Source organism: Narcine bancroftii, chromosome 8 (assembly GCF_036971445.1).
Source record: "Narcine bancroftii isolate sNarBan1 chromosome 8, sNarBan1.hap1, whole genome shotgun sequence".
NCBI classification, from domain to species: Eukaryota; Metazoa; Chordata; class Chondrichthyes; order Torpediniformes; family Narcinidae; genus Narcine; species Narcine bancroftii.
Window position 1 is genome coordinate 100,617,097 of NC_091476.1, and position 26,160 is coordinate 100,643,256.

The 26,160-nt window shown below is 41.7% G+C and overlaps 1 protein-coding gene across 1 annotated transcript in view; it reads right to left on the reverse strand.

The window, feature by feature from the left end:
- The window catches only part of gramd1ba (GRAM domain containing 1Ba), a 575,647-nt gene extending 569,106 nt beyond the window's left edge, over positions 1-6,541 (reverse strand). Inside the window, exon 1 of the mRNA XM_069894571.1 lies at positions 6,283-6,541. The gene's annotated coding sequence lies outside the window, so the exon portion shown is untranslated. The remainder of the gene's footprint in view (positions 1-6,282) is intronic.
- Positions 6,542-26,160: the final 19,619 nt, after the last annotated feature.

The window sequence follows — 26,160 nt, forward strand, 5'->3', positions numbered from 1 at the left end:
AGCCAAATCCTTGAGATGTATGTGTGGGGCTGGCTGTGGGGTCTGGGCTTGGTGGGGGCCAGGGTGCCTAGGTGCTCACGAAGCCAGGACAGTATGGTCACTGGGGGCTCCCTTACATCCTCAGGGGTCATTACAAATTAGCCCGGTATGACCAGGGGAATGTCATAGAGCAACTTAGTGGAAGATGCCTCGAGGTGCTCCTTGGGTGTTGTTCGAATTCCCAACAGGATTCAGGGAAGTTCATCAACCCAGTTAGGTCCAGTCAGCCTTGCCATTAAAGTCACCTTGAGGTGGCTGTGAAACCTCTCCACCAACCTGTTGGCCTGCGGGTGACACACTGTGGTGTGGTGGAGTTGGGTCCTCAAGTCATAAGCTAAGGCGGTCCACAGACTTGAAGTGAATTGGGCCCCCCATCTGAAGTGAGGTTTGGGGACCCCGAAATAGCTACCCAAGTGTTGAGTAGGACCCATGCACATGCCTCTCTGGAACCCTCTGATAGTGGCACCGCCTCGGGTCATCTGGTCACCCAGTCGACCAGTGTGAGGAGATACTGTACACCTCTGGACACAGGTAGGGACCCCACAATGTCACAGCGCCTGAACTGGCGCTGTGCAGGCTCAAATGTCTGTGGGAGGGCCTTGGTGAATTTTGGACAACTGGCAATGAGTAAAAGTCCTGGCCCATAGCATGACGTCTTTGAGGAGGCCACGCCAGACGTACCTGCTCACCACCATCTTAACATTAGTCATGATGGCTGAGTGAGCCAAGTTATGGACAGAATCGAACACACGCCTCTTCCATGCGGCTGGAACAATAGGGTGAGATTTACCCCTCGAGATGTTGCAGAGCAGCGTGCAATTGCCAGGGGTGATCAGGACATTCTCCAGATGTAGGCTGGTGAGCACTGTCCAGTACGCCAGAATGTCAGGGTCTGCCTGCTGCACCTCTGCCAGGGCTATATAGTCGATGCCACGGTTAGGGTTGTGCACTGCCGAGATAGCCGGCCGGGATAGGGCATTAGCCACCATGTTGGATTTACTGGTTATATGCTCAATGTCCGTAGTAAATTCAGACAAGTAGGGCAGGTGCCGCTGTTGCCTGGCTGACCATGGGTTGGACACCTTACGACAGGCGAACGTAAAGGGTTTGTGGTCCTTATAAATTTTGAACTTCCTGCCCTCCAGGAAGTATCAAAAGTGCAGAATTGCCAGGTACAAGGCGAACAGTTCTCTGTCAAAGGCACTGTACTTGAGATCTGGTGGCTTGAAAAAGGCCAGCGGTTGCCAATGTCCATCAACCAGCTGCTCAAGTACATCCCTGATTGCTGTGCTGGAATGCATGAGAGCAGCGTTGGATAGGCTAGCACCTTGGGTCCATTGTAAGTTAGTATTGGGCCCTGCTATGAGGGGAAAAAGTGGGCTCACGATGCATGCCACTGCAGGTATGAACCAGTAATGGAAGTTGGCCATACCTGCAAACTCCTGTAGCCCTTTCACCATTGAAGGCATGGAGAAAATGTGGATAGCCTCCACCTTTGCTGGCAACAGTCTGGCCCCGTGATGATCGATCTGATGGCCCAGGAAGTCTATAGTCTATAGTCTCTTGGCCAAACTGGCACTTGGTTGGTGGTGAGGCCAAAAATCGCTCAGCATGAAGATCAGTTGCTGTAAGTGGGTGGCGTGCTTGGCGTGGGTGTGGCTGGCGATTAGAATATCGTCAAGGTAGACTAATACAAAGAGTAGATCCTGACCCACCACGTCCATCAATCTCTGGAAAGTCTGAGCTGTGTTTTTTAAACTGAAAGGGCATGTGGAGGAATTCAAACAATCCAAAGGAGGTTATGATGGCCATCTTTGGGCTGTCCTCTGGGTGAATTGGGGTCTGGTGATAGCCTCTGATGAGATCCAACTTTGAAAATAGCCATGCCCCCTTTAAGTTCTCAGTAAAGTCTTGAATATGAGGCATGGGATACCTGTCCGGAACTGTGGCCTTGTTAAGGCAGCGGTAGTTACTGCCACCTGTTGACTTGGGGACCATGTGGAGGAGTGAGGCCCAGGGGCTACTGGAGTGCCACTCGATGCCAAGTTCCTCCATTTTTAAAAATTCTTCCCTGGCCAAATTAAGTTTTTCAGGGAGGAGGCAGCACACCCTGGCATGATGGGGAGATCCCTTCATTGTGATCTGGTGCCTCATCCATGTTTGAGTTCTGCTGAATGGAAGTGAGGCACGGTGATGGTGGGGAAATCTATCAGGATCTTGACGAGCTCGGTGGCAGTACTCACCAAGTGTAGTTGGGGGTTGGTGAGCTTGGTGCCATTGAGGGAAAGCAATTGGAATGTCCAGGAATGTACAATTCAATGCCCCTTGATGTCCACCAGGAGGGAGTGGGTCCTTAGGAAGTCGGCACCTAAAAGTGGTTGTTGCTCGGCTGCCACGGTGAACTTCCAGGTGAACCGGCGTGGCCTGAAATGGAGGGGCATGGAACAGGTGCCAAAAGTCCAGATACTGGAGCTGTTTGTCGCTTGGAGCTCTCGGCCCATTTTGCCACAGATGATAATCTCTTTCTTTTAGGTCACCTCAGAGTTCCTTGTTTCTCTTTTTCCAAGTGGAACATTAGACAGCCAGTCCTCTCCTCTTGCATGAGCCACACAAACTTTGACCATGCAGTCTTACAAATGGGCTTTTCATAATCTTGTCAGTTTGTCCTGTTCCAGTCCCAGCTACAGTCTATAACACTGTACAAGTGATCTGTCTCTCTCACACACACACACAAAAACCGGTTTGATTCTCTCTGCTTGCAAAACCACATGACCCTCTCAGAACAGCAAGTTCTGATCCACACAATATGTGGCTCTAGCAAGATCTTTCATCTGTTGCCTTTTATAAATAACAATCCATTATTGAAGTATCTAGAGCACTCTTCAAAGCTCTTGCAAAAGCTGTGAGGGCCCAATATGTCTATCATTGAGCAGAGCTCCAGTATTTCAAATAAGATCCGTTTTAAAGTGTTTGTATGTAACCTACTCTAACAAACCTTTCCCAATTTATCTCCCAAAAGCATATCTATATATATCTATATACTCTATCACAGTTTGAACTGTGGTCATTGTTGCCTTAATCTGATCTAAATTGTAGATTTGATGACTACTTAGTTCAAAAATGGTTTGCAAAGAACTTTAATGAATTAAAATGCATTATTAAAAGCCAATCATTACTGAAGATTATTTATTTGTGACTTTTATTACCAAATTTTTTCTAGCATTTAATGACATCTCAAACATAATCAATAAATCAATTTTGTTCAATTTATAAATTTATAATCATATTGTAGTGGGAACTAGCATTTTTGTACCTCCAACAAAAAAAAGTGAAATTATTTTGCTTTTCGGCCACAAGTTAAATTTAAATAAACGGAAACATCAAACCAAAATACGTACTTTAACATTGCATGATTTTACCTTGGTTTATCAAATACTATCATTTTAATATTCATTATACTGCCACATAAAAGTAAAAACAATGAAAAATCTGAGCCAACGTGCTTGTCATATTAACTATTAAGCACAATTCACTATATTTTTCTATTCAGTTTCCCCTGGTAAACAGTACTTCTACTAACAGGCACACTTTGCTATCAGGTGGGTGATCTGAAATGTCTTAATTTCTAAAGTATATACAATGTAAAAATCAGTGTTTAAAACTAGAAGTATTCAAAACTGTAGCAGTATGAAATGATATTGCTATCAAAGACTAAGCAACTTCATTTTCTTTGACTGTATGCTCATCAGTTCCTCATAGGATTCTCACAATTTGTTTCAAGACTGATTTTATTGAAGCATTCTTCAGCATTGGAAATCTAATATTGGTCATACAAATGCAAATACCTCCAAGCCAAATCAATTTCACCCAGGAAAAAAAAAATTTTTTTAAATAAATTAATAGAAAGATCGGAATAAACAGTTCTGAGTACGTTTTGCTGAAGCTTTAGTTGTTCTTCTCAAGCATTGGCCAAGAAACCAAATATATTCAAGTCTGACAACAATAGTACAAAGACAAAAGACAGTGTCTACAGTTCATCCAAATGTTGGCATGAGGGTAAGTGTGCTGACATGAACAAAAGTGTTATAATTAAAAACTAGTGGCATAATCTCATAAGAATGCAAAATGCATAAAGCAGACCATTAATACAATTTCACACAGAGCATTTGTAGATTACCTTATGAATTTAGAACAAGAACATATGTGCATGAAGATGCCAACTAATTTTTGAAATACATTAGAAGATTTAATGGTGTTAAAGTTTAATGGTGTTAAAATATTTAGTCTGTCCACCATGATGAACCAATTATATATTTCTAACCCACAATTGAAAGCTTTATTTAAGCAATACAAATTACAATTATCTACATAGATTTTCCATAAAACAGTTATTTTTATAGAAATTTATAATGTATCATCCACGTTGGCCAGAATTGCACATTGTTTTTCTAGCCTTTCATAAATGCCTCACTTCCTTTCAAAACTACACTAAGATGTAGTTTTGAACATTTCAAAATTTAACACTGAAAAATATTCGGCAAATATTCCTGCAAAACATGTTACATTATATACTGTAAATAATTGTCATACTCAGACTTCAAAATCTAAACAATTTTTTTTTCTTTACCGATAATACCATAACATTTGAGAATAATATGCATTAATAGTTATGTTGTATGAAAGCATTCAAGGACTGTTCTATATTATTGAGAAATAATGAATGATCAAACAATTTTACTGAGACGCATCATCAATGACTGGACCAATGAAAGTATTATATACAGATGCAAAAAGCAATTATAAAATGCTAATTTCAAATGACAATCGATATTGAGCAATATTACAAAAGCACACCGATGAAATTACAACACCACTAATGAATAGCTTGGAGTATTCTAATTTTAGGTCATTTATGACATTAAAATCAAAAACAAACCCCGTGCCTTTTAAATCAAATTGGGATTGGTTTATAAATTAAATATTACCATCTATTTCAGTTATGTGTATACTTCTGATATGATGAATTAATATTATTGCCAACATCACGGTAAATCCATTTTAAAAATGATTGGTTGCCAATTGACAGCCAAGAGAATGTAGACACGGTGCACATTGTCAGCCAAAATATTTTCTGCTACATGTATTGTTTCAGTAAATCAAGGCAGTATATTTTCCAGAGGTGGACAATTGAGTGGACTGTGACACACTAATTGTCAATCCTTAGGTCAAATACAAATAAATTTTCAGAAAAATCAGCATGCCAGTTAAACAGGGTCAATTTGCGTGCCTACAAAATGAACGTGTTCACAAACAAATATACTGTCAAGGAATCTGCATGTTTATTATTTATACTATTCTACTGATTAGAAACACCTTTGTTAAGGGATAATTATTAATGGAACTGTAATTTTTTTTTAAAGTCTGATAACAAAATAGCACATTTTTTTCCCCATGATGTTGGGAAAACACTTGAGGATATTGGGACACCTGATATAAGAACACACATTTCTCAAAGAGGACATCAGGAATTCACAATGACAGTCTACAGACAAGTCATTAGGGATGTTTGAAATAAATGATACAGAACTATCTTCATACTAATACATAAGTTACGCTGCTCAATCACAAAGGATGGCAAATGCAAATCACTGCAATACCCAGCCAGATATATTATTTGTTTGACCAGCAGGAACTGAAATCGCTCAACTTTGCAGCATAGTTTCCACCGCATCCTCCCCCTCCCCCCCCCCCACCCCCTCCCCCCCCCCCCTCCCCCCCACCCCCCCCACCCCCCCCTCCCCCCCACCCCCCCCTCCCCCCCCCACCCCCCCCCACCCCCCCACCCCCCCCTCCCACCCCCCCACCCCCCCCCACCCCCCCACCCCCCCCTCCCCCCCACCCCCCCCTCCCCCCCCCACCCCCCCCCACCCCCCCACCCCCCCCTCCCACCCCCCCACCCCCCCCTCCCCCCCCCCCCCCCCCCCCCCCCCCCCCCACCCCCCCCCTCCCACCCCCCACCTCCCCCCTCCCCCCCCCCCACCCCCCACCCCCCCCCCACCCCCCCCCTCCCACCCCCCACCTCCCCCCTCCCACCTCCCCCCCACCCCCCCTCCCACCCCCCCTCCCACCCCCCCCCCCCACCCCCCCCACCCCACCCCCCCCACCCCACCTCCTTCCTTTCCAGCTCCACCACCAAGCACCTGAGCCGTGGAGAAGCCAGCGGGACCAAACCCACTCCCCTACCTGGGTTGCCTGGAGCTGCCTGGGGAAGGCATCTTGTTTCTCAGATGCTGGACCTGCTGGAGGGACCTCAGCGAAATGTTCTTGAACAAACTGTCCTCAGCCGCGTCCTCCAGCTTCAGCTGAGGGATGATGTGACCCGGGTTGGCGAAAGCCATCGTTCCTCGAATTTACTTCCGTTGAAATCGAGGCGACCATCAATAGCTCCTCTCGGCTGGGTCACTCGCCGGCGCTTTCCTGGCCCGGACCGCACAACTACGGGCGAGGGACCGCCGCCGCCGCGCGTGCGCGCACACGCGGGAGCGGCCGAAGCCGAACGTGGGGCGCGCGCGACGGCCGGCCAGCGGCCACTGCGCGCGCGTGCACCTGCGTCCGGCGACCTGGATGGGCGCGCGCGTTCTTTGGGCGGCGCTCAGCTTCGCGCGGCGGGCCCGCCCCTCCCATGGCCAAGTGGAAAGGCCGCTCACACGAGCCGTGTGTTAGTTTGCAGGAGGCCGGTGTTGAAATGAGCTTTCGAGCTCGCATGTGCTGCATCGCCAATGACAAAGCAAATTCAACTTGGCGGGTCCTCGTGTGATCACAAGCCTCGTATTTCTTCAGTTGATCAGAATCAGCAGGTGAACAAGTCATGAAATTCGGGGTTTTGCTGCAGCATCATACATATTCTAACCATATTACTATCTATAAACCATAATAGTGCCGGAAAAGTAAGGCAGTGCCTTTGGTTCATTGATTATTCAGGAATCGGATGGCAGCGGGGAAGAAGCTGTCCTTGTGCCGCCGAGTGCTCGCCTTGAGGCTCCTGGACCTTGGCCCCTATGGAAACAGAGGGCATGGCCTGGGTGGTGGGCCGCCTTTTTTAAGACACCGCCCCTGGTGCAGATGTCCCCGAAGGAGTGAAGCCTGGTGTCTGTGATGTCGCGGGCCGACTTAACAACCCTCCGGAGGTTATTCTTGTCCTGAGAGTTGGTGCTTCCCAGTGATGCAACCAGCCAGAATGCTCTCTGGTATATTCATCCAGGGGAACACTCCGTATTTGCGCGTTGGCACATATCCGTCTTGAAGTCTATGACACCTGATGAATGAATATTCATTCAAGTCAATGGATGAGTTCTTGTATTTGTTCCAGTCCACTGATTTAAGAGCATGGATGGGTGAAGCAGTATTTCAATCTCTTTTTATTTCAGATTCCAAACATCTGCAGTATTTTGATTTTGAACAAATATAATATGACTTGTAAATTATTAGGTGTTTTAAAATACTTTGTATAAATTGTTTTCCCTGATCATAAAACAAAATGCAAGAAATGCAATATCTACAAAAAGGAAAAGGTAAACTGTGCAGACCAATATTTTTGTTAATGGGCAAAGTATTCCAAGTCCAAAAGCAGTGCCTTGAACCCAATGAGTTTGCATAGGCCATCAAGGTTTCATTTCATGCTAGCCTGATTTTAATCTCCCCGAATTTATAGCAACTCCCCTCTAGATCCTGCAACCCAACGACGTGCTAGGGGCGATGTTACGGTCGCTGATTAATCTACCAATCTACACATCTTTCAGGATTGGGGGCGGTAACCAGAACACTCAGGTGAAACTCACTCAGCCATCGGAAGAATATAGAATCTGCACACAGACAATGCCAGGAGTCAGCTATGCCACTATCTTTACCATTTGGAGATAATTGTTTTATATTTTCAGTACTTTTTAAATTTACCAAATTTATTTTCTATCTTATTTATTTTCCTTTCCTAATTTATAATATACATGTCATTCTTTTAACAGGTATAAATATTGCCAATTTATAAGAAAATTTCAGATACTGTTTTTGCATTAAACACAAAACCATTGCATCAATTAGTTCTAACCCCTTTTTGATTCTTCACAGCCCCAAATGAAACTGATTTCCTTAAGGCATCCCGCAATGTTGGACTCCATGAACAAGATGCTTTGATTGTGCAGGGTTTGACAAACAGTACAAGACACCATAGACCTTGAATGCAACTAAAATTTAAATCAATGGTGTGCTTACATAAATAATGTTGATTAGTCCAGCACAAAAAAAATCACTAAAATGCTTTAGGCAAAACTGACACATTCCAACACTCTTCAAATCAGCTACTAATTGGATATACAAATAGTTTGTGCTGAACTAAAATATCGACAACATTGTTAACTTTTTTCTGATTCAGAGATGTTCAATGGGTCAAGTAACAATCGCATTGTTTATGATTCAACAAACCTGGAAGTCTGATGCCCTTCTGGATACAGCCCGATGGAATGCAGAAATGTTCTGTTCCCCTGGAGAAAATTACTTACAAATTAAAGGAAAAAATACAATATGTTTTGCAGGTATGACAGCCACATTTACAAATATAGGACTGAATACTTCAGGCATATACTATTTTTGAATTTTATATCCTTTCTTCTCCCATATTTGAGATCTAGGTAGAAAAAAAAAGAAAGTGGACTTTCTAAACTGGATTCTGGACCCAAACAGTTCCTTTTTCTTTCTTTCCTTTATCTTTTCTTTCTTATTTTTCTTCATTCTATTTCTTTCTGTTCTTTTCAAGAGGTTTTTGTTTGGCGGAGGAAGGATGGGATCTTTTCTTTTTTGGAAATTTTAACAATCTGTATCAATGATTCCTTTTCATTTATTTTATATATTTATGATGTTAATTTTTTTTTTAAACTTTATTTAAAGATTTTATCACAAGAATAAAAAGAAAAATTACATTTAAAGAAAAGATAAAAAATAAAATAATAAGATTACAATACAACATTAGTAACCTAACTTAAATCCAACTAACCCCCCCCCCCCCTCCCATACGGCCACTAAGAAAAAATAAAATCTATATAAAAAAAAAACACCCTTTCCCCCCAAAATAAAGAGTGAAGAGTTAGGAAAATTAATAAAATTATATATATATTAAAAAAACACCTACAAGAAAAATAATAATGAAAAAAAAGAATCATCAAATCTAAAATATCACACTTAAAAACATATTTAAGTCAAACTTAATTGCATGTACTTAACAAATGGAGTCCACTTCAGCTTATAAAAAGACATCTTGAATTGAGAAAGATATATTTTCCATAATTAAACAGGATTTCATCTCTAAGCACCACCTATCCAAAGTTAATATATTTCTATCTTTCCAAGTAAGCGCTATACATTTCTTGGCCACCGCTAAGGCTAAATAGATAAAAGAAATCTGATAATAATTTAATCCTAAGTCAATTATTGATTGCATATTCCCTAATAAAATGATGGTTAATTATTGATATTTGTTTGATCATAAAGCTAAAATAAAATATTTAAAAAAAAACAAAATTCTTGAGTTCTACTAGTAGTCTGAGGGTGTGCTCTATTTAATCATCACCATTAAAGTCAGATTAAACTTGCTGTTTCTTCCGTTACTGATCATGAAATTTTGCTGCACAATATGAAACAATTGCTTACATAACTGTTGCTTGAGTTTAAAGTAATTAATTTTACAGTGACATGTATGAGAAACATACCAGAGCACCATAGAAAGCCACTGGACTTGTTGATGTAGGAATCAATGTATTTTATTCAGAATTACCTTCAGCTTTTTGAATCTAAATTAAAATATCATGGAAGCGTTATTGCTGTAGTGTGGTAGTGACATCTCCAACAACAGTTATTCTTAACCTCTGTGAACAAGTCTGAAAAGTTAAGGTTAATTAATGTTTGAGTTATGGAAAAGTAAAACACAAAAGTCTGCAGACACCATGGGTGATGTTAAAACACGATGCTGGAGAAACTCAGCAGGTCAAACAGGGTACTTCATGTAGCAATGATAAAGATGCATAACCAATGTTTTGGGCTTGAGCCCTTCATCAAGGTATGAAAAAATGTCACGGGTGTTTGAACAGCATGGTAGGGTGGAAGGGTAGGAGAGGAGCAGGAGGTAATAGGTGGATAAGGGTCAAGTAAGCACCCATGACTGCTATTAGAAATAAGGATGAACCAATCCAGGAGCAAAACAACATCAAATCAGTGTAGAAATCAGATTAAGTGTTAGAGAATAAGATGTAGAATGTGTACATTAAAATAAGCTCAATCAATTATGTAAGGTGAACCATTTCCTCAAAATATAGCCTATGGGTAACACCTGTTGCAGGGGAGGCAGATGGCCAGTAGCGCAAACAACATTATCTCTCTGAAAGTTTAGAAGAATCCTTTGGCAGAAGTCAGTTTGAGGCTATAAAATTGATTATTTGAGAATGAAATTGTCCAAAGGATCAGAAAGATTCATTCCAGCTTGGCAGATTCTGCAAAGATACAACTGACATTCTCTTTCCGAATTGTATACTGACAAGGACAAGGACAGTTAATGTAGCAGTTCGTGTAATTCTATTACAACAACAGTGACAGGTGTTCAAATCTGTCAGTGTCTGTATAGAGTTTGTGCATTCTCCCCATGACCAAGTGGGTTTCCTCCAGCTGTTCCAGTTTCCTCTCACCTTCCAAAGACATACAGGTTTGGAAGGTTAATGGATGAGTATAATTGGGCAGCACAGGGCTGGAAGAGCCTGTTGCTGAGCTGTATCTCTAAATTAAAAATTAAACATAATGAGGAGTTTATTACGATATTGTAGCGGCAGCGACACTACTCCTGAAAGAACACACACAACCAGACGGGTTGAGCTCAGTGAACAGACTAGTTTATTGCAGGCTGCTGGGCTGCACTTATACTCCCAGCCCAGACTTGGCAGAGAACTGCACTGGAGGGCGCTGACGTCACCCAGGCATCACGTGGTCCCCCAGCGCGGGCTTCTGAGCCCCGTGCTGAGAGGAAGGGTACACCCCCGACGGTACCATTTTGGTCCGGCTGCCCTGCCACGTGGCTGACAAGCGGGGCCGGTTCGCCTGCCTTGTGGTGAGCCGCCACACAGCAGCCCCCCTCCCTAGAACCGGCATCCATGTCCTTTTTTGCTGGGCGGCCTCAATTCTTGGGCTGGGCTACAACCACGGGCTCAGTGGGATCGAGGTGCTCTGGCTTCAGCCTGTCCACGGTAAACAGCTCCCATCCGCCCCCAATGTCCAGTGTGAACATGGAGCTGGAACGCTGTACAACCCTGTATGGCCCCTCGCTGCAGAGGTGCCGCAGTCGGGCCCCGCCGAACGAAAACATACTCCGCGGAAAGCAGTTTGCTGGAAATGTGAGACGGGCGGGTGCCATGCCTGGGCGGCGGTGGGGGTTCGGATGAGTCCAAGTGTGCCCTGAGGTGAGGAAGTAGTTCGTGCGGCGACCACTGGGAATTGTGAGGTGAGTTAACAAACTCACCAGGTAGTGTCAGCAGTGCACCGTAGACCAGCTCAGCAGATGATGCCTGCAGATCTTCCTTGGGAGTGGAGCTGATACCCAGGAACACCCAAGGCCAGTGCGATGGGCCATGAGTGCCAACTTAAGGTGGCAGTGCAGACGTTCGACCAGTCCATTGGCCTGCAGGTGTTAGGCCATGGTGTGGTGTAGCTGGATCCCCAACCTGTTGGCGAGCTTTGCCCAGATCGCAGATGTGAACTGGGCGCCCCAATCGCTGGTGAGGTGAGCCAGGATGCCGAACCGGGTGACCCAACCATGCAACTGTGCCAGGGAGCAGGAGTTGGTGGAGACGACTGGCATTAGGATCACCTCAGGCCAGCGAGTGGTGCGGTCCGCCATTGTAAACAGGTAACAGTTGCCCCGGGAAACGGGTAAGGGCCCGACGATGTCCATGTGAATGTGGCTGAACAATTCCCGGACATGCTCGAACTCCTGATGGGCACCCTGGTGTGCATGTGCACCTTGGACATCTGGCAATGGGTGCATGTTCTGGCCCAGCCCGCGATCTGCTTCTGCAGCCCATGCCATACGAACCATTCTGCCACCATCCGGACCGTGGACCTCATGGACAGATGTGAAAGGTCATGGATGTGACGGAAGACCTGCCTGCACCACTGCTGGGGAACCACTGGTCGTGGGGTGCCCATGGAGATATCGCACAGGATGGTACCTTAGCTGCTCGGAGTCAGGAGGTCTCAGAACCGCAGGCCCATGATGGCGGTCTTGAAGGCCCTCATCTCCTCATCAGACTTCTGGTCCTGGGTGAGCTGGTTGAAGTTGAGGCCGGGCGTCAGCACGCAGATGGCCGGTCGCGAGTGTGCATCGGCAACCACATTGACCTTCCCCACCTTGTGCCAAATGTCAGTGGTAAACTCCGACACGAAGGAGAGGTGACGCTGCTGGCGGGCCGACCAGGGATCCTTTGCCATCGCGAGTGCCTGGGTGAGGGGTTTGTGGTCGGTGAAGATGGTAAAATTTCTCCCCTCCAAAAAATAGTGGAAATGCCGCACCACCAGGTACATGCCCAGTAATTCGTAGTTGAAGGCACTATACTTGTGATCCGGCAGGTGGCTGAAGAATCCCAGTGGCTTCCATTGTCCATTCACCTGCTGCTCCAGGATGACACCGACGGCTGTGGCAGAGGCACTGACAGAGAGTGCCTTATGCAGGTCGGTGTGCGGATGGGCGAGCATGGTGGCCTTCGCAAGGGCATCCTTGATGGCCTCGAATGCGGTGCAGGCTTTTGGGTTCCAAGCGAGCATTTTGTGCTTGGCTGCGATGAGGGCGAATAGCGGCTGCATGATGTGCGCGGCTCCCGGGATGAAGCAGTTGTAAAAGTTGACCATACCCGCGAACTCCTGCAGCCCCTTGAGGCTGTCCGGGCATGGGAACTCCCTGATAGTGGTGACATTTGCAGCGGCGGTCATGGCTCCTTCAGCCGTGATGGTATGGCCCAGGAACTGCATGGACTCTTTCCCAAACTGGCACTTGGCCGGGTTGATAGTAAGGCCGAAATCGGCCAGCCGGGAGAAAAGGGCGCATAGGTGGGCCTTGTGTTGCGCCTGGTCCTTGCTGGCGACAAGGATGTCGTCCAAATAAATAAAGACGAAATCCAAGTCCCTGCCCACAGAGTCCATGAGGCGCTGGAAGGTCTGAGCGGTGTTCTTGAGCCTGAACGGCACGTGCAGGAATTCGAACAAGTCAAAGGGGGTGATGATGGCCGTCTTGGGCATGTCCTCAGGGTGCACCGGGATCTGGTTATATCCGTGCACCAGGTCAACCTTGGAGAAAACCCTCGCACCGTGCAGGTTGGCCGTAAAGTCTTGGATGTGAGGGATGGGGTAATGGTCAGTAACTGTTGCCTCGTTGAACCGTTAATAGTCGCCACAGGGATGCCAGCCACCAGAGGCTTTCGGGAACAGGTGGAGCGGTGAGGCCCACGGGCAGTCGGACTGCCGAATGATCCCCAGTTCCAACAGGTGTAAAAACTCCTCCTTCGCCACCTGGAGTTTGTCAGGTGGGAGCCGGCATGCCTTGGCGTGAACCGGTGGGCCCTGGGTGGGGATGTGGTGGAACACCCCGTGGCGCGGCGAGGCAGCGGAGAACTGTGGCTTGAGGAGTGTCAGGAACTCGTCTCTGGGTGTGCTGATCATGGCTATCTGCGGTTGCTCCGAGTGGGAGGCGTCGAGGGGAATGGCCTGGAAGGTATGGGCATCCACCAGGCGCCTACCTCGAATGTCCACTAGAAGCCCGTGTGTGAGGTGGAAGTCTGCACCCAGGATGGCAGTCAGGAGGGATGAGATGGTGAACCTCCAAGTGAAAATTCGTTGGTTGATCTGGAAGTGGACTGTCTTGTCTCCATACGTCCGGATTGCTGTTGCATTGGCCGCACGGAGGGGAGGTCCACGAGGTTGGTTCCTGGACTCAACGGCCGTTGCCGGGATAATGCTGACCTGGGCTCCAGTGTCAACGAGAAATCGCTGGCCGCTGACTGAGTCCCACAAGTAGAGGAGACTGTCCTTGGCCAGCCACCACAGCCATTAACAGTGGCCAGCCTGGTCATTTCCCTGGAATGAGCAGGGCTGACGACAATTCCAAGCCTTGGCTCCCCAGTGCTGGTGGTAGAAGCAAAGGCCTGAAGTGGATGCTGTGGCCTTGGATATGCTCTTGGGAGCCGGATGCTCTACCGCAACGCTAGGGGCGGGCTTGGCGTGGTCGTGCCTCGCGCTGGAGGGTGCTGACGTCACCCAGGCATCACGTGGTCCCCCAGCGCGGGCTTCTGAGCCCCGTGCTGGGAGGAAGGAAACACCTCCGACAGCACCATTTTGGGCGGCTGCCCCACCACGTGGCTTACAAGTGGGGCTGGTTCACCTGCCTTGTGGTGAGTCACCACAATATCACATCATTTATTGTATTGGAAGATGGTTTGCAGAGGTAAAAATCTATTCTTGTTTTAAATGACTTCTTTGTATTGTTTCTTTTACATAAAAGTTGTTTTAAATGAGAAAAGATTGGAAAATAAACTGCCGAATGGGCCACTTGCTGGGGTGGATAAATCAATGAATTTGCTGCACAGGCCATGTTGTAGTTTTGTCATCCTCCAATAGAGGGAGACAGACAGGTTAGCAATATAAACCAGAATTTACCTATCAATAAATAAATGAGGCCAAGTGAGTCTGTGTTTGTTTCTGCACAATTGAGACACCAACTTCATGTGAAGGGCAGATGTTCAATTAAATCCAAAAAATACAGAAATGTGCAGTTCCATTGTTAGCTCTACGAAGAAGGAAAATCACTAACTCACAATTGAAAGGTGTTGAATGGCGTGAAGTTGCTGTACTTATTCAATAGAAAAGAAGTAAATGCCACAAAGAGTTGAATCTTGCCAGGACAAGCCTAATGTTGTTTTAAATATGTGATTATTATTAATTATTCTAAATAAATCTCCCTTTGTCATAAAGTAAATATTTATAAATGTGGAACAGCATCCTTCAGTCACTAAATTGCCAAAATTAAAAATGTCATTTTTAATTTGATATTCACTTCATGTCTCTTAAATTTCTTTTCCTTAGGAAAATGGTATAATTGAAACATGAATGTTGTTGCACCATTCAATGAGGAGTTTATCTGGATGACATGCACTTTGAATGCAGATCCTGAAATTACTTTGATTAACAAGAGCCAATCCATGTCAAATTTAACATTAACAATGGAGTTAGCCTCAACTGTTGTTGAGGGAAGTGAGATGAAAACTTCTGTTGTCTTTTGCGAGTAGAATTTTTCCAAACTTCATGCCAGAAAGACCTGGCTTTAATTTTTAAATTATGCTCTCTGGTGCTAGCCATATCAACTAGCATAATTTATTTTTTTCTATTCCTTGTGTAAATTCTTCTAAATTTTTTAAATTAAACCCTAAATATATATTTCATGAAGCATAGACAAAGCTTGTGCAATATCTCTCTGTAATTTAATCTTTGGAGTCCAGATAACAATCTGAACTCTTTCCAAGACCAAATTATTTGTTTAAATATAGCTCCCAGAATTATTCACAGTTATAATCAGAAAATTAATGAATAGGTTTACAGGTCTATTCCAATAGATTTTTTTAAATCTGTATCCATTGCCGTTAAAATTTATGTTTAAGGATCCCTTTCTAGACTTCCACTTCATCTAAATTCTCAAAATTTAGGGTCCAAAGTAGAAGATATTTCATTCTCCTCCATTAACATCCATTGTGTCATACAGCTCTTTAGGTCATTGGCAAATTTCAACAATAATCTTTTTTATACTATCACCTACTGATGCTCCCAATATGGCTTCCTCTACATCAAGGAGACTGAGTGCGGACTGGTAGATTGCTTTACTCTTCTGTCTACGGCCTTCTGCAACAGTAGGGACCTCCCAGTGGCCAACCATTTAAATTCCACATTCCATTGCCAAAGTGATTTGTCTGTCCATGGCCTCACCTACTGCCAAGTTGAGGCCATATGCAAAACTGGAGGAACAACACTTCATACTCTGTCTCGGCAGTTCAAACCAGAAGGCATCGCTATCGACTCTCCATTTTCAATTAATCCCCTCTCTCAGTCTCTCTCTTTCCTCATCCCTCTATCTCAATTCCTACATCTCCCCATCCCATTTCCTTCTTTCTCTTATCAGAGGGTAATCTTTCTTAACCTACTACTCCCTTCAGTTTCTTTCTCTTGTACACTCCTACCTGTATCCACCTATTATCTCTTACCTGTTAAACTCTGTTCCTCCCCCTTTTCCTCCCCTTTCCCTTCCACCCTGCCCCCCCCCCACCTTTTTATTCAGACATCTGCCTGATTTTCATCACTCATGAAGAAGGGCTTAGGCCAGACACACCATCTACCTTTTACTTGCTGTGGATGATGCGTGACCTGCTAAGTTTCTCCAGCATTTTTGTGTACTACTCTTGACCCAGCATCTGTGGATTTTCATGTTTAAGCTTTATACCATCTCCTAAGTCAGGGTGGCCAAACCGCAGATCGTGAACCATGTGAGGCTCTTTGACATAAAATATGAAGCTTGCAGAAATATGTTGGCTGAGACAGGAATCATACGAGTCGATGTTCACAATAGTTGTTTTAGTAGGTGTGGCTTGTGATAGAAAATATTTTGAATATAAACTGTATATATGTGTGTAAAAGTTGATCCCTATTTTTGGCTCCGGCCACCTGCCTGCCCATCAGAGCTTATGACACCCCAACCACCATCTCTCACTGAGGCCCCAGCTCCAGCCCACTAGAGCTTTCAACACCTCAAACACAGACTTGCCACCCGGTACCAGCCACCCATCCACCCATCTGAGCTCCTGACACACCAGATGATGCAGGATCTTATTATCATGGTCAAAAGTAGTATGTATGTAATAGTCGACCCCCTAAATTTTACCCTAGAAGTTAGTCCACAAAATTTGAATATTACTCAAGTATATATGATATATGTACTTTTTGATTATTGAAACTAATACAATTTAACAGTTTAAGAAATACGTATATGAATATAAATATTATTACATGTATTTATTGTACAGTATTTATATAATGTTCTTTAAGAAAATGTGCATGTAAGAGTAAACACATGTATGTAATATTTTTTCATGTCTTCCAGCTTTCAAGCATCTCAAAATTATTGTATGTGGCTCTTACATTAAGCAAGTTTGGCCACCCTAACCTAAGTAGTTGAAATCTCACAGAATTCCATGCAAGATGACATTAATTACTAACTGTCCATATAAGAAATTGCCCACTTCTCTTTATCTCCTACCACTCATTAAATCTCCTAACCAAGCCAATAATTTGCCTTCTAGTATTATGAGTTTTAGTTTTAGTTATCAATTACAGTACAACTCTGATTATCCAAAATGGTTGAGACCACGCCTATGTCAGATAAACTTTTTTTTCAGAGAACTGGTCATTTTTTTAAAAACAGCCCAGTGGCAATAGCAAATCATTTGGATCATCATTTAAAGAACAACAAATTACATGGGAAGGTCTCTTAAGCATTAAAATAATGTTTAATTCTCACCAAAAAAATGCTGGCCACGGCTGATCCCCAACACATCCCAACTGCTGATCATCGACATGAACCCACCGGTGCCGCTGATCCCCGCGGTGGCTTCCCGGCTGGAGGAACACTCACTGATGAGTTGGTGTGCTCCTGTCTCCTGCTCACCTGAGCTCCTGACCCCAACACCCAAGTCCCAACTCTGAATCCTCCCCTAGGCCTACCGGACACATACACCAGGTTGTCTAGTGTCGTGTGCAGTAGTAGGCCAAGGGGATAGTTCAGGTCAGCGTCAGGAGCTCCACTGTGCCGAAGAGGGAAGGGGAGGGAATGCCATTGCACCTGAGGTCCTGCTCTTGCCTGGAAGTCCGAGGTCCTGCTCCTGCCCGGGAAACCGCTCTCCTTAATGACGACGGGACAAGGGATTTTTTTCGACCACTTACGGCTGGGAGACAGTGGCATGTTGTTTGAGAGGGACAGTTGGAAAGAAAAGTTAATAGGGGAAGGTAAAGAAGAAAATGGAAAGAGAGAAGGGAGGGAGTTACCTGAAACGAGGATAATTGTTGTTCTAATTTCCTGTTGATTTAATTTTTTTCAACCTTAAGGTCAGTTTGGCTCCAAATAAATTTCTGATAAATGAGGATTTCGGAGAATCTGATTTCAGATAATCTGAGTTGTACTGTATTTTATTAGATGTGTGTGAACGTCCAGAGCAGCAATATTCTTAAGTATTCCTCTTTCCATTACTTTCTCAGAAATGTCTTTTGTGAGAAGTTTCCGAGGTTTCTGGGTGTCACCTGATGCAATTTGAATTATTTAATCAATTGTGATTGTTTTTTCTGAAATATTTTCTATTTTAGTTCTGGGACCATTATAGTTTTTAGCTGGGGGTGTGCGGGAGGGGTTTTAGTTTTAGCTTTTTTTAGTTTTAGTTTTTAGCTTATTTCTAGTTTTAGTTTTATTTATATATATATATATATATATATAAAATATATATATATATTAAAAAAAATATATATATATAAAATATATATATATAGTTTCAGCATATATTTGTTAACATTCCATTATAAAATGATATATTTTTCTCAATTATTTGATCTTATATATGTCAATTAAATAAAGTATTAAAATGTATTTGAGAGTTAATGCTGTAATTTAGTTGTTCTAAGTCTATTAAAAATTCAACTTTTGTTTCCTTGGTATTCTCTTCCACTGTAAATACTAAAGCAAATAAATTATTCAACATTGCCCACAATTGTATTTTTCAGATAGTTTAAAAGCTCCCATTACACAAGACACAATTTTCCCAATTATAGTTGCAAAAATTGATAGTTTAATTTTAAATTTCCTGATAATTTTCTTTTCCTACATCATTTCTCCAGCTTGCACCATGTGGTGCTTAATAGTACTTTCAATGTGATTCTTACATCATTTTATTGATGATTGTAAGTTGAATGAAAGAGAAATAATTAACCAGAATTAATGGGGTTTTTTTTAGACAGGTCACAGAATCAGAGAATGGTTGGAAAATGGAAGGAAACTATTGAATTAATTGAGTCTATTTTTTTTCTTTGAAAGATCAATCTATTTGATCCCACTCCACTACCCTCTTTCCATGGCCCCACACATAAGAGCATAGTTGTTGCTTCACAATTCCAGGAAAACCAAATTCAAACCTGCCCTCCATTATTGTCTATGTGAAGTGTACATGTTTTCCTGTGATTCCACTGATTACATCTGGTTGCTTTGCTTTCCCTCTGGATCCCAAAGATACAGTGCCTTCCAAAAGACACTTTTTTCCTTTATTTCCCCCTGTGCTCCACAGTTTTAAATTTGAATTCAAACAATTCATGTGAAGAAAATCACATTATGATGAGAATTCTTCTCTCATCAGCAGTGGAGATCTCCTTGGCCGACCAGTCCCTTTGTGATTACTGAGCTCACCAGTACGCTCTTTCTTCTTAATGATGTCCCAAACTGTTGATTTTGGTAATCCTAAGGTTTGGACGATGTCTCTTCCTGTTTTACAGGGTCAATGCCAAGGGGAGGCATCCACGGAAATTGCCCCCCCCCCCCCAACGAGGTGATGTGCCCCCTAAATGACATGCTGTGCACCCCCATACAGTCTCAGCCATCTCTGGGCATTAGACCCACTCCCACTCCCTCCCATATCAGTAGTGTATATAGGTTGATGCACGCTAGCAATTCTCCACCCGCCCCGGCCACATCACTAGTATGCATCAAGCATCAGTAGCATCTAGTGATGCTTGACGTAATAAAAAGAGTATCCTCATGTCCCATGTCGGAGGGGCCAATGGCATTAATGAGAGGTATCTCCCAGCTTGCAACCCCCTCCCATCTACTGGTAGGTCCCTGCTAGCACCCCCACCCCTCCCCCACTGCTGAACAAGCCCCCCTCTAACTTGCTAATGGCCCCCTCTAACATACAGTCTGGCACTGACCTCGCTGTTTTATTCTTGTTTTTCAGCCTCATAATGGCTTTTTTGACTTTCATTGGCTCAACTCTGATCCTCATGTTGAAAAATGGGATCTACAGACTCCAAAAGTGATCAAAAGCTTAGAACCAAGCCTAGCTCTCTTATACTTGCATCAATGATGCAATTAAACATACATGAGTAATCACAAATACCTGCAAAGCTAAATGTTCTAAATATTATGGTGCCCTGAAATGAGGGAACTACGTATAAGAAGTTCTGTAATTTCTACATAATCAAACCAAAAAATATACAACTATCCTTGAATAAAATCTGGAATGTGCACTTTATTCACAAGTAAATTGTTTGATTACAAATTTAAAACTGGAGCACAGAGGCAAATAAAAGGAAAAAAGTGTCTTTGTCCCAAGCATTGGGAGGGCAATGTTTGTGTTTTGGTAGGTTGATAAAATGAGTAGTTTAGAATTAATAAATGCATAAATTCAAAGAACTGGAAGGTCTTTCTGAGCTGTGTGCTTTATAAAATTTTGACTTTCCTTTGGATACTTAACAAATTTCCTTTGGAAAACTGCAATTGAATTTATTCACCACTCCAACTACATTCCTGACTCTAAACAACCACAGTGTAATAATATTTTTCAGAGGGCTTATCATTTAATTCTCTATCAACTAGTGTTTGATTCATCTGCCAATTGGAACAGTTTCTCTCTATTTACTTTCTCCATACATTTCATGATTTCAAATGTTTCCATTTGACCTCCACACAATTTCCTCTGCTTCTGAAGAAAGATGTGCAAGCAGTGATTTGGCCTCAAATGATAGAATCTGAGACAGAGCAGCCTTGACAGCATTTGACAGCTTTCTTTTCTCTCCTTTTAATAGTTAGACATGCAAAAGCAATTTAAACAAATTTAATTTTTTTTAAATAGTAAATTTAATTAAAATGAAGAAAATATACAAAATAATTTAACATGGACTTCCTTTACTCTGTCCACTGTAACAGCAAGCACCTCCCAATGGTCAGCCACTTCAATTCCACAACCCATTGCCATGTCTATCCATAGCCTCATGTACTTCCAGATTAAGGCCACACATAATTTGGAGGAACAACACCTTATGTTTAACCAGACATCGTTAATATCAACTTCTCCAATTGCTGGCTACCGCCCCCCCCCCCCTTCCCTTTCCTGCCACTTCCTGTTCTCTCACTTTCCCTCATTCCTCTGACTCATTTATTCTCATTACCCACTCCTTCCCTTCATTTCTCCTGTCAGAGAGCATTTTTCTCAGCCCTTTGTTCCTTCCTTGCTGTATCCATTATCTTCTGCTAGCCTGTGCTCCTCCTTCTTCACAGGCCTGAAACAATGACTGTCTCCTGCTTTCCGTGGATGCTGCATGACCTGTTGAGTACCTACAGCACTCTTGTGTATAGTACTAATTCCCCAGCATTCTCAGACTACTTGTTTACCTTATCCTGGTCTTATTGGAGATTGGTGACCACACGCGCTAACAGTCATCAAGTTTGCAGATGACACAATAATAGTTGGCTTTGTCAGCAACAATAATGAGTTGCACTACAGAGAAGAGGTGGAAAATCTCGTGATATGGTGCGAGAATAACAACCTGAATCTCAACATGGACAAGAAGAAGGAGATGATCATGAATTTCAGGAGGACCAAGAACGAACATCCTCTATAGTGGAGAGAGTTCCTTAGAATTTACTTAACTAGTGTCCTATCCAGACACACAACATCTTATCACTTGTCAGGAAGGCACACCAGCGGCTGCACTTCCTGAGAAGACTAAAGTGGGCAAGACTATTGGCCACCATTATGTCAACCTTCTACAGGAGCGCTATCAAGAACATCCTGGCCACGTGCATCACAGTGTGGTACAGTTGCTGCAGAGAACTGGATTGGAGGTCAATCCACAGAACCATAAGAGTGGCAGAGACAATCACAGGACTCTCCCCACCCCCCCCACCCACCCATCAATGTAATCTATCACAATCATTGTCTGAAGAGGGCACGCAAAATCATTGAGGGCCTCTTCCACCCTGCACATACTATCATTCAGCTGCTCCCATTGGGAAAAAGATACAGGAATATCAGAGCCAGCACCACCAGGTTGAGGAACAACTTCTTCCCATGGGCAGTGAGAATGCTGAAAGACCAAAGGAACTGCTCACACTCACCCTCCGAGACTCTCATATTTATATATGAATACTGCATATGTATTGTTTGTGTGGAACGTCTGGTTATGTGTCAGCATGTTTTGCACTGAGGACTGGAGAATGCTGTTTCAGCAGATTGTACTTGTGCATACAAGTGACAATAAACTTGCCAACTTGATTTGACCTAAGAAGAATTGTGAATGGCATCTGACTCTGCTCTTGAATAATCCAGAACAGCTTTTAGCTTACATAATAGCCCCAGAAGCTGTTCCACAGTTTTAGTGAACTGATCCATAATTCAAATAAGCTACTAGACTCACCAATTAATAAAAAGAAGCCTACTGTGCATTTCTGATTTTCACATTGGACACCCAATCACAGAAGTCAAAGATGAGCTGGATATCAAAAAGTATCAAAAATCTCAGCAGTTAATTGTAATTGGGAACACGGTGCTTAACAAAGTAGGGGATCCAGATTCCTTCACAGCATTAAAAAAAATGTGGGTAAGTGCTTGAATTGCCGACACATAGGCCGTGGAACAAATCTTGGTCAATGGGATGAGTACTGAAGGGTACTTGAAAGTTTGCATATATATGGTGTATCAGTTGTCTTGCTTTTGTGTTGATGACCATAACTAAAACATCCAGGAGTGGCACAAATTCTCTTTGGCATAGTCCAAACCCCACTCCTGTCCTTTGTTTGCTACTCCATATGGCAGAAAACTCCACATCATTACAATTAGACTGAAATTAATTTTTTTTTAGACTGGCTGTGTCCTCCTGTAATTTCCAGTGAGGGTCACAATTCTGTGGGTTTTTTTATTTATGCCATCTTCTAATCAAAATGGGTAGAAATTGTCAAAATTGTAAAACAAAATTTCACATACATGATGTGATTACCTACAGTTAAAATCCTGCAGGGGGCAGGCAAAACAAAGAGGATAAATAATTTGAAAAAAGTATGAAAAGAGGTTGGTTGTCCAAATAGTTCAAGCATATTTTGCCAGGAGATGAACTCAACCTAGTTTTGAATAAGTTACAGGATGATTTGAGCACTTCCTATGGTAAGCTTTTAAGCCACATATATCCATTCCATTTAGTTATTAAAAAGGGAATATATTTAGCATCTGTCTTACAAGATACTTTAATATATCTGTTGAATTAAATCTCTAGCAAATCACTGATGTTGGAAAATTGAAGGCATAATTTTAGATATGTTGCTACTGTTAAAAAAATGTCTTTTTAATCTGACACATTTGAAATTAATTTCCTTGTCTTCACAACAAATTACCATGTTCAATAATTTGATATTGTTTTTTTTAAATATTTTATTCAAAATTTAAACAACCATGACTACACACATAATACAAAATATACCTTCAAAACAAACATGGTTTATTTAAAAACCCTTTTAATCTACCCCTATCCTCTTCTACTAACATTACTCCCTTCCCAACATCACAACCCTTATCTATAACCTCACTAACCCCTAAAAAGAAAGAAAATGAGAAGAGGAGAAATAACCAAAAGCAACCATGACCAAACCATGTGATGGATATACCTTGTTGCAACTAGGTCCGAATCTTTAAAATTTCAAATCCAAATAATCCATGTAAGGGCTCCAAACTTTCCTAAAAGTAGAGTATTTATCTCTCAAAGGCTAGAGTTGTGACAAATGGACTTTTATTTGAGTCCTTTAAGTCACTGGCATTATTTGTATTAGTGATGGAACCTTTAGCACAGTTAATAAGGCAGGATAGTGATATAAAAGGTATTAAACCATAATTGGATGAATTTAAGATTAGTTTATGCTGATGACATGTTGATTTATTTAACAGAACTACAAGAGTCATTAAAGTTTTACAGGAAAGAATAAAACAAATGTTATTTTTTTCTAAAAGAATACAAGATCTTAATTCTGAATGCCATCTCTGTAAATTAAGTTCTATCTGGTCTTTGCACGTAACTGCAATACGCTTTCTCACTACTGCTAAAGCTAAACCTTTAAAAAGTTATTTGAAATTTATCTGAACCATTTTTCAAACAAATTGTACTTATATCACCAATTAATAAGACTTTTGGATCCAAAGAAAACTTATTTTTCAAAATATCATGTAAATATCCTTAACCTGAGACCAAAAAGTTTAACTCTTTCACACATTGAATGTAAAACGTTCCCTTATCCTTCTTAAATCAAAAATATAAATCAGAAGAAATCAAATTATATCTTTTTAAATGCTCTAGGGTTAAATATAATTGATGTAGAAAATTATAATATACAGGCTATATTGAACATTAATAATCTTTGTCATGCTATCTTTACAAATAGTTTCCCAATGATCTATATTAAATTCAACTCTAAATCCTTTTCCCATTTTAATTGTAAATTTATTTTAGACATTTTCTGTTGCAATAATTTATACATTTCAGATATAAATCCTTTCTTTCAACCTTCTCGAATTATCATTTCAAATTTCAACTCCTTTGGAAGTTCCAAATTTTTCCCATAAGAATCATAAAACAATTATTTAATTTGATAATAATAAAAAAGCAAATGGGTTGGTATTTCATATCTTTCTTTCATTCTTTCAAATAAAATATATTGATTTGATTCATAACAATTATTTACTATCTTAATGCCTTTCTGATCCCAAAATTTTAAAAAGATGATTATTCACCATAAATGGAAAAAGTTTATTCTGATACAGAGGAGTATATCTAGATATTTTACCTTGAGTATCAATTTCTTTATTTATCTTCTCCCATATTTCTAACAAATGAGATAATATTGGTGACTTATATGGGCATAACAATTTAGTATTCCATTTATAAACAAATTGATCCCTTCTATTTTCATTAATTCTATTTAATTCTAGTCAACAAACTGTTAGAATCAAACATTCTTTTAATGAATTTTAACTGAGCAGCTTTATAATCATTTTGAAAATTTGGAAGTTGTAAACCTCCTAATTCGTATTTCCATGTTAATTTCTGAATGGGTACTTTTGTCATTTTACCCTTCCATAAAAACTTCCTTACCCATATTCCTAACTAAATCTTTAAAAACATTTTTAGGAATTTTACATGGAATAGATTGAAAAAATATTCTGAAGTCTTGGAAATATATACATTTTAATACAATTCACTCTCCCTATTAATGTTATCGGTAAGTATTTCCATCTAACTAAATAATCTTTAATTTTAGAAAATAGTGGTAAATAATTTAAAACATATAAATGATGTATATATCTATCTATTTTAATACCTAAACATTTAATTTGATCTGTCCATTTAAACCATGCTACATCTTTACAAGAAGAATAATCAGCTTCAGATAATGGAATAAGTTCAGTTTTCTTCCAGTTAACTTTATATCCTGATAGTTCTCCATTTGTTTTAATCTTTCCTGTAAAATTTTAATGACTCTTGTAGTTCTGTTAAATAAATCAACATGTCATCAGCAAATAAACTAATCTTAAATTCATCCAATTATGTTTTAATACCTTTTATATCACTATCCTGCCTTATTAACTATGCTAAAGGTTCCATCACTAATGCAAATAATGCCAGTGACAAAGGACAACCTTGTCTCGTTGATCTTTCGAACTTAAAGGACTCAAATAAAAGTCAATTTGTCACAACTCTAGCCTTTGGATATTTATATATTGCCTTAATCCAATTTATAAACATTGGTCCAAATTGAAACTTTTCCAACACTTTAAATAAAAAGCACAATTTAACCCTATCAGTTGCTTTTTTGGCATCTAATGATAAGACTATTAGTAAGTTGGATGTCTCCTGTGAAACATTAATTAAACTAGTTAATTTAGTTATATTATCTGCAGAATAACAACCTTTAATAAAACATGC